Source organism: Pinus tabuliformis, chromosome J (genome assembly GCF_031772625.1).
Source record: "Pinus tabuliformis cultivar Carrire ecotype Pingquan chromosome J, CPIR1, whole genome shotgun sequence".
Taxonomy (NCBI): domain Eukaryota; kingdom Viridiplantae; phylum Streptophyta; class Pinopsida; order Pinales; family Pinaceae; genus Pinus; species Pinus tabuliformis.
The window spans coordinates 787,389,825-787,402,312 of NC_142295.1; positions in this window are offsets into that span (position 1 = coordinate 787,389,825).

A 12,488-nucleotide genomic window follows, 5' to 3' on the forward strand; every position below is an offset into this window, starting at 1 on the left:
TTGTAATAGACCCGGTGTCTTAATTGTTTCAACTTTATTTTGTTGGCAAACCAAACATTCCGCCACAAACTTTTGAATATCTGATTTAAGGCCATCCCAAAAAAATTCCTTCTTAACCCTGTGGTAAGTTTTTAAAAATCCTGAGTGCCATCCTAAGGGAGAAGTGTGCAATTCCATAAGAATCTTTTGTTTTAGCTGGGAATTCTTACAAAGGTATAAGCGATCTTTGTACCATAACGAATCATTTTGCCAGCTAAATGTATCAGAAGTACTGGAATCTTGTTGTAGCTTTCGAATAAGTGCCCACACTTCTTCGTCATTCTTCCATTCCTCCTTTGCTTCGTTTATCCAATCTGGTTGGATAATAGAAATGGCACACAACAATGCTTCCATATCCTCATCCTTTCTTGAGAGTGCATCTGCCACCACATTTTTCTTCCCTTTTTTGTAGATTATTTCAAAGTCATAACCCAACATCTTTGTGACCCACTTTTGTTTCTCTTCAGAGGATAATCTTTGTTCTAAAAAGTATTTAAGGCTATCATGATCCGTTTTTACCTTGAAGTGTCTTCCCATTAGGTAGGGTCGCCATTTCTTAAGTGCATGGAGTATTGCCAACATTTCCTTCTCATAAATAGCTTTGCTTAAAAACTTTCCCTTGATTGGACGACTTTCAAAAGCAATGGGTCTTTCATCTTGCATTAGAACAACACCAATTCCATTTCCTGAAGCATCACATTCCACAATAAAGGTTTTTGTGAAGTCCGGTGTAGCTAAGACCGGTGCTTGGCACATTGCCTCTTTAAGATGTTTAAAGGCCTTTGTTGCTTCCGGAGTCCATGAAAATGAATCTTTCTTCAATAATGTTGTTAGAGGTGCTGCTATTCTCCCATAATTCTTAACGAACTTGCGATAATACCCTGTCAACCCAAGAAATCCTCGCAGATGCTTTATGGATGTGGGGATTTTCCATTCCTTAATGGCTTTAATTTTGCTAGGGTCTACCTTAACTCCTTCATGAGATACAATATGACCCAAATATTCCACCTCCTGGACTCCAAAGAAACATTTGGATCTTTTTGCATATAATTGTTTCTCCTCCAATAGTTGTAACACCTTGTCAACATGTTCAACATGATCCTTCCAAGACTTGCTGTAGATTAGTATATCATCAAAAAATACTAACACAAATTTTCTAAGGAATGGTTTGAAAATTGAATTCATCAAACCTTGAAATGTTGAAGGTGCATTGGTAAGGCCAAAAGGCATGACCAAAAATTCATAATGACCCTCATGAGTTCTAAATGCCGTTTTCGGAATGTCTTCAATCTTCATTCTGATTTGATGATATCCCGAACGAAGATCCAACTTGGTGAAGTAAATTGATCCATGCAATTCATCCAGTAATTCATCAATGACAGGAATGGGGAACTTATCTTTAATAGTGAGCTTGTTGAGCTCCCTATAATCTGGACACATGCGCCATGATCCATCCTTCTTGTGCACCAATACTACTGGAGCTGAGAAAGAACTTTGACTCGGTTGAATTATACCAGCCTCTAGCATTTCTGCAACCATACGTTCAATTTCACTTTTTTGGACATATGGATATCTGTACGGCCTGATGTTTGGAGGAACACTTCCTGGAATCAGATGAATAGCATGATCATGATCACGCATAGGTGGGAGACCTTTGGGAGTCTCAAATACCTTGGAATGATTGTCCAGGACTTTTTGGAGATCTGGAGAAATAGATGATTCTAATGTGGAAACATCTAGCGAACATAATTGTGCAATTACACCTCTTTGCTCCTTTTTTAGAAGCTTTGTCATGCCATTAGAGCTGATTATCTTTCCTGGTTTCCCTGCAATACCCCTTAATTCAACTTCCTTTCCTTCCACAGAAAATTTCATGAAAAGTTCTTGAAAATTAAAAGCTATTGTACCCAAGGATTGTAGCCATTGGACTCCTAGTACAACATCAGCACCTCCCATTGGAATGGAAAGCATTGGGCTAGTCAATACATATTCTCCCATGGATAGCTTGATATTATGGCACTTTCCAGAACAATTTATTGTTCCTCCATTTGCAATCATCACTTGACACTCTGGTGCTGGATATAGGAAGCAATTCAATTCTTTTGCTACCCTACAATGAATAAAATTGTGGGTGCTTCCTGAATCAATCAACACTATTACCTTTTTCTTCTTGATTTGTCCTTCTATCTTGATGGTTTGAGGAGTGGTAATTCCCGGCAATGCATTACAAGATATGGTTGGATTTATTTGTTCTTCATCTAGGCTTTGTTCCTGGAATATATCCTCTTCTTTTGACCTTTCTTGCTCCTTTTCTTCTTCCTCTTCACAATCTATGTAGAATAATTTCTTCTCAGCACACTTATGACCTTTTGTGTATTTGCTATCACAATTGTAACAAAGCCCTTTTGCTCTTTTTTCTTCCAATTGTTGTGGTGTCAACCTTGTAGGTTGTGGAAGACTATGGGCAACAACACTTCCGTCTTTATAGTTGTGAATGGTATGCTTCCTAGTTGCCATAATTTTGCTTTCCATTTTTCTTGCTAACCTGAATGCCTTCTCTAATGAATCAGGTTCCCAAAGGCGCACATCATGTTGGATATTATCCTTTAAAAACCCTATGAACACATCAATCCTATGCTCCTCTGGAATATCTTTTACCCTTATGTTCAATTTTTGGAACTCCTCAATGTGCTCCATTATTGAACCCTTTTGTTTGAGACTTATCAATTGGCTAAAAAAAGTGTTGCTTTTTGTATCCTCATAATGTGCTATCAATTCTTCCGTAAAAATTGCCCAAGTGATAAATTGTTTACGAGAACAAAGCCATTGATACCATACAAACTGATTTGGTTCCAAATATAAAGTTGCCATACGTACCTTTTGTGTGTTTTTCACATTATTGAGATCGAAGAATTGCTCCATCTGTAATATCCATGTGGCGGGATCCTTGCCATCAAACTTCCTCATATCGATTTTTGGAACATGGTGAGTCTTTGATGCAACATTAGAGTCTATGGAATCATGATTAACATTTCTTTTGTTCTCATCATGAGTTTCCTTTAGTACTCTTTCACCCTTAGTGACCATTTCTTGTAGCAACTTATTCATATTTATCTTCAATTCTTCCATCTTATCATCCATGCCATCAATTTTAGCATCCATGCCCTTCACCTTAGCTTCCATGCCATCCATCTTAGCTTCTATGCCTTTCTTTAAACAGTCCATCTTAGCTTCTACACCTTTCTTTAAACCATCCATCTTAGCTTCTGTTCCTTTTTGTGCAAGGGACAATTGTTGCACTTGGTCTTGTAATTTTGATATATCATGTTGCATTTCTTCCTCTTCTTCATGAGTCATGCTAGAGCTTTCAGGTTCCTTACTAGGTGTTTGCATTTTATTTCCTCGGGGCATCAGTTACCAATAATAATGCTCTACTATGCCCTTTGAATTCCTTCAAAATAAATTTTCAAACCAAGCTTAAGCAAAAATTTAAAAAAATCTACACACCTTTTTTCACTTTGTAGGAGCTTGATATTGCCTTTGATGTATCTCTGTACTTTCCAATCATCTAGTTTTGAAATTGTGACCTGTAGTAGCTCTCTATGTCCTCTTTCCAATGCCACCAGTCTGATCCAAATTGGATTCTCCAAGAAAGAGTTATGCACAATCTCCCCAGATGACCTGATTATAGACCTTTCCAAAAGAGTGAACTTGTATGAAGTGCCACGTGTACAATTTTCGACCTTTGGTTCTGAAAAAGATATACATGAAACTACAGTCCGTCCTCTTTCTATACCTTCTTACGAAATTTCAATCCGATCCCCAGAGATAAAGTTATGACGATTTTTCCTAGGTCACCTGTTTTGAATGTAAATCAGGAGTCTGCAAAAAGACCAACTTCCTCCGAGCATATCTCCGCAAATATCGCGCGAAACGATTTGAAATTTGGACCCAAGGTTCAGCGCGATTTCTTCTCAAATGGGTTTTTTTTTCGACTTCTGAAACGTCACAGAAAAAAGTTATAGCGAAAATGCCACGATGACCTGTTTGGAGCAGCGAAACCCTAGAATCCAAAGCTCTGATACCAAATGTTATGAAACCAGCTCAAGAAAAGATAGAAAAGAAAGATCAACGCCTTAGAATTCAGCCTCTTCAAGGGGGCAACCTCCTTTACATTACATAAATGAACAATTCTTGGATGATACAAATGACAAAACCTCCTTTCTATATATAGGAGTCTAAGGAGTCACAATATAATCCAGCCGACCTAACAATAATAATATAAAGCCACAAAAATAACAATAGAGGGATTCTATGGGGCACAGAAATAACAATATGGGGGTAATAGGGGCACAACAATATAAATAAGGGGTATAACTACAATAGTAATGGGGTAATCACTAGTATTATAGGGACCCAACAAAGTTTTTCATCAGTCCTTTTGATGTAACATTTTCTTCCAAAAACTTTGAAGTATTCTACAGTAGGAGTCTTACCATACCAAAGTTCATGTGGAGTTTGAGTGCTTTTTACCCGAACATTTTCTTGGTTGAGAATAGTGACGGCAGCGAATGCGCTTCACCCCAGAAGGTTGCAAGTGTTCCAAATTCATCTAGCATAGCATGAGCCATTTGTTGAACATTTATGTTCATCCTTTCTACCACTCCATTTTGTTGAGGAGTCCTTGCAGTGGAGAACTACCTTTTTATTCCATGTTGTTCAGAAAAGTTGAAGAATTCATCTGAGGTAAATTCCCCTCCTTGATCAGATCTGAGGCATTTGATTTTTCAATCTGATTCATTTTCAACCAAGGCTTTGAAGGCTTTGAATTTTTCAAATGATTCATATTTATGCTTTAGAAGACCTATCCAACACATTCTGGAAAAGTCATCAATGAACAATATAAAGTATTCTTCTCCACGAGGTGACTTTTTCCTTGATGGACCACATAAATCAGTATGAACAAGTTCAAGAGGCTTACTCGCTGACCCTTCTTTTTTGATGAATTGAGATCTGGTTTGCTTACCGAATTGACATGATTTGCATATAGTATTTTCAGCAATGTTGATATTTGGAAGATCACGAACAGCCTGGAATTTGCATGCTTTTCTTATTTGAGAAAAGCTTAGATGTCCCAATCTTCTATGCCACAGCCAGTTTTCATCATTTTTTCTTAGATAGCACTGTTGTTTTCCTCCCTTGAGTATGTATAGGTTGTTTGGAGTTCTTGTCCCTTTAATCATGGTTTCTCATGTATCAAACTCACGAACAACACATCCATTTGATCGAAACACTACTTCATTTCCTTGATCACACATTTGACTCACACTCAACAGATTATGCTTTAAGCCATCAACATACTTAACATTCCCAGCTTTAACTTTTTCTTTCAAGAAAACAGAGCCTTTATCTTTTATGACAGCAAGAGTGTCATTTCCAAATGAGACACTCTTTTCCTTTTCTAAGGAATTATATGAGTGTATTTTTTCTCTGTCACTTGTCATGTGTTTTGAGCATCCACTATCGATGTACCACTGGTTTTCTTGTCCTTCTGCGTACAAGCCTATACCACATCTTTCTGTTTGCGATTCTTTCTTTCTCCATATTTTGGGATTTAATGGAGTTTCCTCTTTTTGAGCTATTTTCCGAAAGTTACTCCTACATTCAGATTCTTCATGGCCAAAGTTGTTACAGATTGAGCATTCTATTTCATTTTCAAGAAGAGAAAAGTTATTATAGGAACTTTTCTTGATCCTTGTCACATTCCTTTGATTTCATGCTTCTCCAATCATGATAGCTTTGTAAGCAACACATTGAGCAGATTTCTATCCAAAATTATGACATGAGAAACATTGACCATTAAAGAAGTTCCTGCGATTATCAAATCTACTGACCTGTTGATTGTAGTTGAAGTTCCTCCTACTAACCTGTTGAATGATATTATTTGAAGCAAATTGAGTACAATTTACCTGAGGTTGATTGTGGCTTCTATTCATCCTTGAAGTAAATTGAGTATGATTCACCTGGTGATCTTCTTGATGCCTTTGCTGATGATTGTCGAACTGTTCACTACTCTATGCTACATCATGATAGATTTTAGTGGAGGTTGATGACTTCTGTGATTGAGATGTTTCTTCAGTATATCCAAGACCTGTCTTTATCAGAGGAGAGTGCTACACTTTGATAATTTCATTTAAGGTTTCTGATCCTTTAGCAAATCGAAGATTGAGAGCTTTTGTTTTCTCAAGATCCTTTCTTAGACCCAGAATTTCACATTCTAGCTTTTCATTGTGTTTTTCTCTTTCAGCAAGTTGCTATGTTAAGGTATCTATAATCATATTCTTTTCTTCTAAATAGATTTTGAGTTTAGAGATTTCTTCATAAAGATCATCTTCATCTAAAGCATCCAAAAAATCATCATCTTCATAATCCATTAGAAGTCTATAGTCATTACTATTTTCATCTTCATCACTACTTGATAAACCATCGTTATCTTCATGAATATAGTAGCTATTTTTACTTACACTTTGTTTTATATTCCATTTTGCAGTTTCCTTCCCTTTATCATATTTATCTTTATGAGGACATTTGGCAACATAATGACCGACTCTACCATAGGCAAAACATTTCAAAGGTAGTTTACCTCTGAATCTACTGGAACCTCGTTGAAGATTCTTGACAAAGTTCGCTTCCTATTCTTCTTCTGAAATATGTCCTGATTCATTGAGTTCTTCTTTTCCTTTTGTTGAAGCTTTAAATGCAACTTCTCTCATATCTGAAGGACCTCCTTTTCTCATCTCAAAGGCAGTTAAGATTCTGTGAAACTGTGTCATAGTAATAGTCTGTAGATCCTGCTTTTCTTCTATGGCAGATACTTTTGATTCAAATTTAGCAGATAAGGATCTTAAAACATTTTCAACTAAGGTAACTTCCTTTATCTCTTCACCCAGATTCTTCATGCAATTAACAATCTCATCCATACGTAAGAAGTAACTAGCTACACTTTCATCATTGTGCATCTTGAGAGTTTTATATTGAATTATGAGAGTTTGTAGTTTAGCGTGTTTTACCTAAGAGTCTCCTTCGTAGCTTAGAACAATTTTGTCCCATAGTTCTTTAGCTTATTTGAGCTACATAACTTTGAAAAACTCTAATTCTGACAGACTTCCCAATAATGTATTGACAGCCTTGGCATTGGTTTCATATTGTTTTTTACCTATTGCGTCTGTAGGAATTGTTGATGGAAATGTATATCCTCCTTCCACGATTTCCCAGACATCTGTTCCAAGGGATTGAAGATAGGTTGTGGTTCTTACCTTCCAATAAACAAAGTTGCTCCAATCAAAGATTGGCGGTCTAATGGATCCCCCGCTTTCTTGATTACTCATGATGATGGATCTTCCTTCAAGCGATTAAGCTTCTTCTGAAGGACCTGCTTTGATACCAATTGTTAGAAATAATACTGTAATGGGGGGGTGAATCAGTATTATCAAACTAATCATTTTTCATTTCCATAATCAAATTCATATATGCTACTTCAGTTAAGGGAACTCGCATGTACACACAACTGTGTTTAGAGCAACTAGCGTATATCCAACAAACTTATGATTCAGTGAATTCATCATATATTGATCTTAAATCAGTGCATCAGAACCATATATAAATAGTAACCAGGTGCAGTAAAAACAGAACAGATCATCACACATAAAACACACATGAACACCAAGATATAAGGTGGAAACCCAATGTGGGTGAAAACCACCTGCTGCAATTGTCTCTATCTTCTTTTAATAATAAGAGAATTATGTTTACAATTTTTGTACTGGCGCGGTCTTATACCAGTACACAGGCTTCTACCTGGAGAAGGCTACAACCTTCTCTCATTCTCCAGCTTCTAATGGAAGGGAGCTACAACCCCCTAGCTCTTGTACTAGCTGATATGTTTACTAGTACGTAGGTGCCAACCTACAGAAGGCTACAACCTTCTCTTTTCTTCCAGGGACCACGTTTCATAAATTTTCAGACTGGACCCATCAACAACATCATTCAATCATGCATCAACCAATCTCCTTTTGAACCAACCACAACCAAATCAATCAATCCGCTGTCACCAAAATACAGTAACCAGAACCCAAGCAATAACCCAAAACACTGCAACAACAAACATAAGCAAATAAAACATATTTTATAAGGTATACGCTACTTCCATGTGTTGAACCTGCATGTATATGTGCTTTCCTCAAGGAAAACCAGCATACAGATATGCAAATCAAATTTATGATGTATACGTTGTTTTGATATGCAGAACCAGTGTGTATATGCTTCTTTTCTGAAGTGAACCTGCGTACAGATCTGTAAAAGATGATTTAAACATAATAATAGTTCCAGACATCAATCATACCCAGATCATCATATTTACAAACTACAACATGCGCCAATTATTCAGATACATGATCAAACCACATGAAGATAATTCACTTCAAGCCTTAAGATCATTAGATATTATCCTTCTTCAAGCGCTAAGGTTTTTCCTTGGTTCAAATCAAGCATGACACCATAAGCCTATAACCTGCATATTAGATCTCACACTATATAAAATATTCGATACTTGCTCACAAGGCCTAATGATCTTCTCCTCCTTTTATAGTGTTAGGCCTTTCTTAATACCATGGTCCAAAACCAATTAGGACCAATACCTTGGACCAAATACCTGCGGTCAATACCTCAGACCAGATACCTTGGACCAATACCATGGACCAAAACTTAGTTTTCCAAGATATACCCGCATTTCCTTCTGAGAAAGTGCGTGTGAATGCTATACGCTCCTTTTGGTCTGTTAACCCGCGTGTATATGCTTCTTTGTCAAGGTGAACCTGTGTATATCTCTTTCTGAACATTAATTCTTTGCTATTGACTTGCTGCACTATGATCTGTCATCTGAGTGAGTTGCCATCAAGGACAATACTTGTATCATAATGCCAACAACTTAGACTTTCTTCGGAAACTTATTCTTTCGCTTGGCCATTTAGACTTCCTTCGGAAACTTACTTTCCTTGATTGGAATTACTTCAACCATATTGACATGCTTCACTCCTTTTTCACCATACCATCATCATTCTAAACAATGGATTCCACACAAGGTGAAATGATCATCGATATACTTGCTTCTTACAAGAGAGATGAACCTTCTAATGAAGATTCCAACGAAGTATCTGGATTATCCTCATTCTGAAAATGCTCCTTTCTAATGATGATGATGTTTGATGAATTGTTTTATCATGCTAGATGACTCTCTCCATATGTGTTACTCATGCTTTTAGTGAGGTTACCAAGAGCTAGTCCCTTTATATGATGACTGTCACATCCATGTAGAGTTTTAATTAAGCTATTATTTCAAGCTTCTCTAATGATTTCATGAGCTCTTGCTTCAATCATATGCTTCTAATATGATGCATATTCTGCTAAGATGCATCTAGTCATAGTGCTTCTCATATTTACTGTTATGGTAGAGGTCTTTTCACTTCCAACTTCTCCTTGTTATGCATAAGAGAAACCCTAATAGCAAAGATCTATCCCTTTGGATTTCTTCTCATCAGGTTCTTCCACTTCTTCGGTGATATGGGATTCAATTATTTCTTTCCTTTTCTTGTTGTCCTCCTTGAGTTTCGGAAAATCTCTCTTGAAGTGCCCATATTCCTGACAAACATAACATTAGATCTTTGACATATCCTTCTTTTTCTTTTTCTAAGGACCAAAATTTCCTTTTATGTTAGCCATGGCAGCAAATGCTTGAACTTTTTCATTTGATCCCACATCAATTTTTGCCTTCAACTTGGTTTCTTCAATTTTACACAATGACCAAAGTACAGTGAATGGCGTGTCTTCCTTAGGGAAAATTTTAAGGATGGAAGTTTATCTTAATGTTTAAAAGTCTTGGCAAATCTTACTAGTCCCTAATATGGAAATTGTAAAATTTTGTTGATAATTTTGTAGAAATATTTAGATACCCAATGATTTTATACTAGTCAATATAATATTTTGGCAATTTTTAAGGTAAAATAATGATGTACTATAAAATTTGGGCGAATCATTTTAGAAAAAAATGGAAATTGGCGAATCATTTTTTGGGATAAAATATGGAAAATTTTCCCACCTGTGAATATTAGCCCCTAAAAGTTTCAATCTTAGTCTCTTCCATCTTTCCATAGATGCTTGATATGAAGTTGCCTCATTTATTAGGTAGTGCATTGAGCACTATGGTAGTCATTTTTTTATCGGACATTATTTCCCCCAACTCTTATAGTTGATCTATTATTTTTGACACCCTCATAAGATATGAGGTTATTCCTTCTTCCTTTGATACCTTCATCTTATATAGCTCGGTTCTTATGGATATGACTTCTCCAACGGTGCTTATAGAAAATAATTCTACCAATCTCTCGCAGATTTCTTTTGATGTCTCTAACTTTGATACATAAGGTATAAGGGGATTGTTGGCCCTCAATTTTGGTCATTTTTTCCTATCCTAAACCCATCCATTTACCACCATATTCCATCCTATTTCACTTACATATGCTTCATTTCACTCTTATTTTTCATATTTAGGTAACTAAATTAAGTTTTTCAATTTTTAGAAATTTTTGTAAAAATTGGGTTTTAAGAGTAAATTTGGACTGCACTAAAAATTCCCGTAATAGCTCCGTTAAAGTCATATGTGCAGGACACCTGGGCGAGAGATGAGTGCATATTTGGAAAGATTGGGAACCACAGATGGATGAACACCTATTGGTTCGGTCAAACTGAGCAAACACAGGCTCGATCAACGCTGGTCAAACTTGACCTGTCATTCAGAAATCCCTATTAAAAAGGGGCAGAATATTATTTTTTGGGATTTGCCTAATTTTTTGAACCAGACTTGATGATTTTGACCTGGATGGGTGGATTAGGATAGATAAAGGTTGTTAGAGCTATTGTAGCTAAGTTTGTTGATAATTTTCTTATTTAAATTGAGTTTATGAACCATTCATGTATCTAATTTGTATTCAGACTATTGGAGACCTTTTGATATTTTTAAGAATACTTTCTATTGTTCTAAGTTGTTGTTCATGTTGTGGATATTTTCATAATCTAGTTGTAGTTGAGAGTTCCTTAGGTGTACAAGGCAAGGTTGGAGGGCCCCCATACCAAGCTAGGTATACTTTGATTACATTAGCATAATTTTAATTTCAATATTTCTTGTTTCAAATTTATGATTCAGTTATTTAGATGTGTGATTATTTTTGTGTGATTTTGGGATGATGTTAGTTTAAAGTCAAATTTTCATATGGAAGGACAAACAAGAATTTAAGTTAAATTCTCTTTCTATCAAGTTGTGAATCATAGCTAAAATCATCCTTTTTGGGTTTCCTGTATTATTTCTTGAATTCCAGTTTTATTTGATGCAATGGTAATTTTATTGGAGTAGAATTGTGAGGAAGGACAACCAGGACCTCCTAAGTTAGGAGCCTCTTCTCTTGATATCTACACATTACAAACCACTGCTCTTTAGTTTCTTCTCTTGGGAACAATATTGTGAGGAAGGACAACCAAGACCTCCTAAGTTAGGAGCCTCTTCTCTTGCTTACTGCATCTTGAACCAGAAACTTTTCAGTCTTTTAAAACTTAGAATATATTTGTAATATGCACTTCCTTTAACTTTATATTCTTACCTTCCTAAATTGACTTCACCTGAAATCCATATATTTTGGACATGCTTCCAAGTCTACAAACCTGGATTGACAAGTAAAACACGTGTTAGTTTACTTAGTAAATTGACCTTATATTTTTGGCGCTTTTTCCGGGCAAGCATATTCAAATTTAATCAAAATAGTAGCTTTAAACAAAAAAAAAACATTAAAAAAAAAACAATAAAAAATAAATAGGATTTTTCATTATGGTCATTTATGCCTAGACAAAGAAATGAAAATGGTAGATACACAAAACAAGACCCCCCAATTACTAAAAAACTTGTAGAATGAGGACTACCTCCATTTGAATTAACTATACCAATTTCTAGAAAACCAACTTTGGAAGAGTTAGAGAAAAAAAATGTTCAGGACAAAGGTTAACTCTTGTTGAAAGGAAAACTTTGTTAGCTTATGAAGTGACAAGAAAATAGAAACACATAGGAAAATATTTCATAGGAAAACAAAGAGAGACAAGAAAACCAATTGATCAACCTATTCTTGAACAAATAGATCAACCTATCTTTGAAAAAATAAAACAAGTTGAATCTCAAGTTGTTACTAAAACATTTGAAACTATTGAAAAATATATGGCAAAAGAAGGGCAAGGATATAACATCCTCACTCCAGAACAAAGGTTACAATATGAAAAGCAACAAAAAGAATGGCAAAGAAGAAGAGAAGAAGATGCAAGAAGAGAAGCAGAAAGGAAAAGAGAAGAAGATG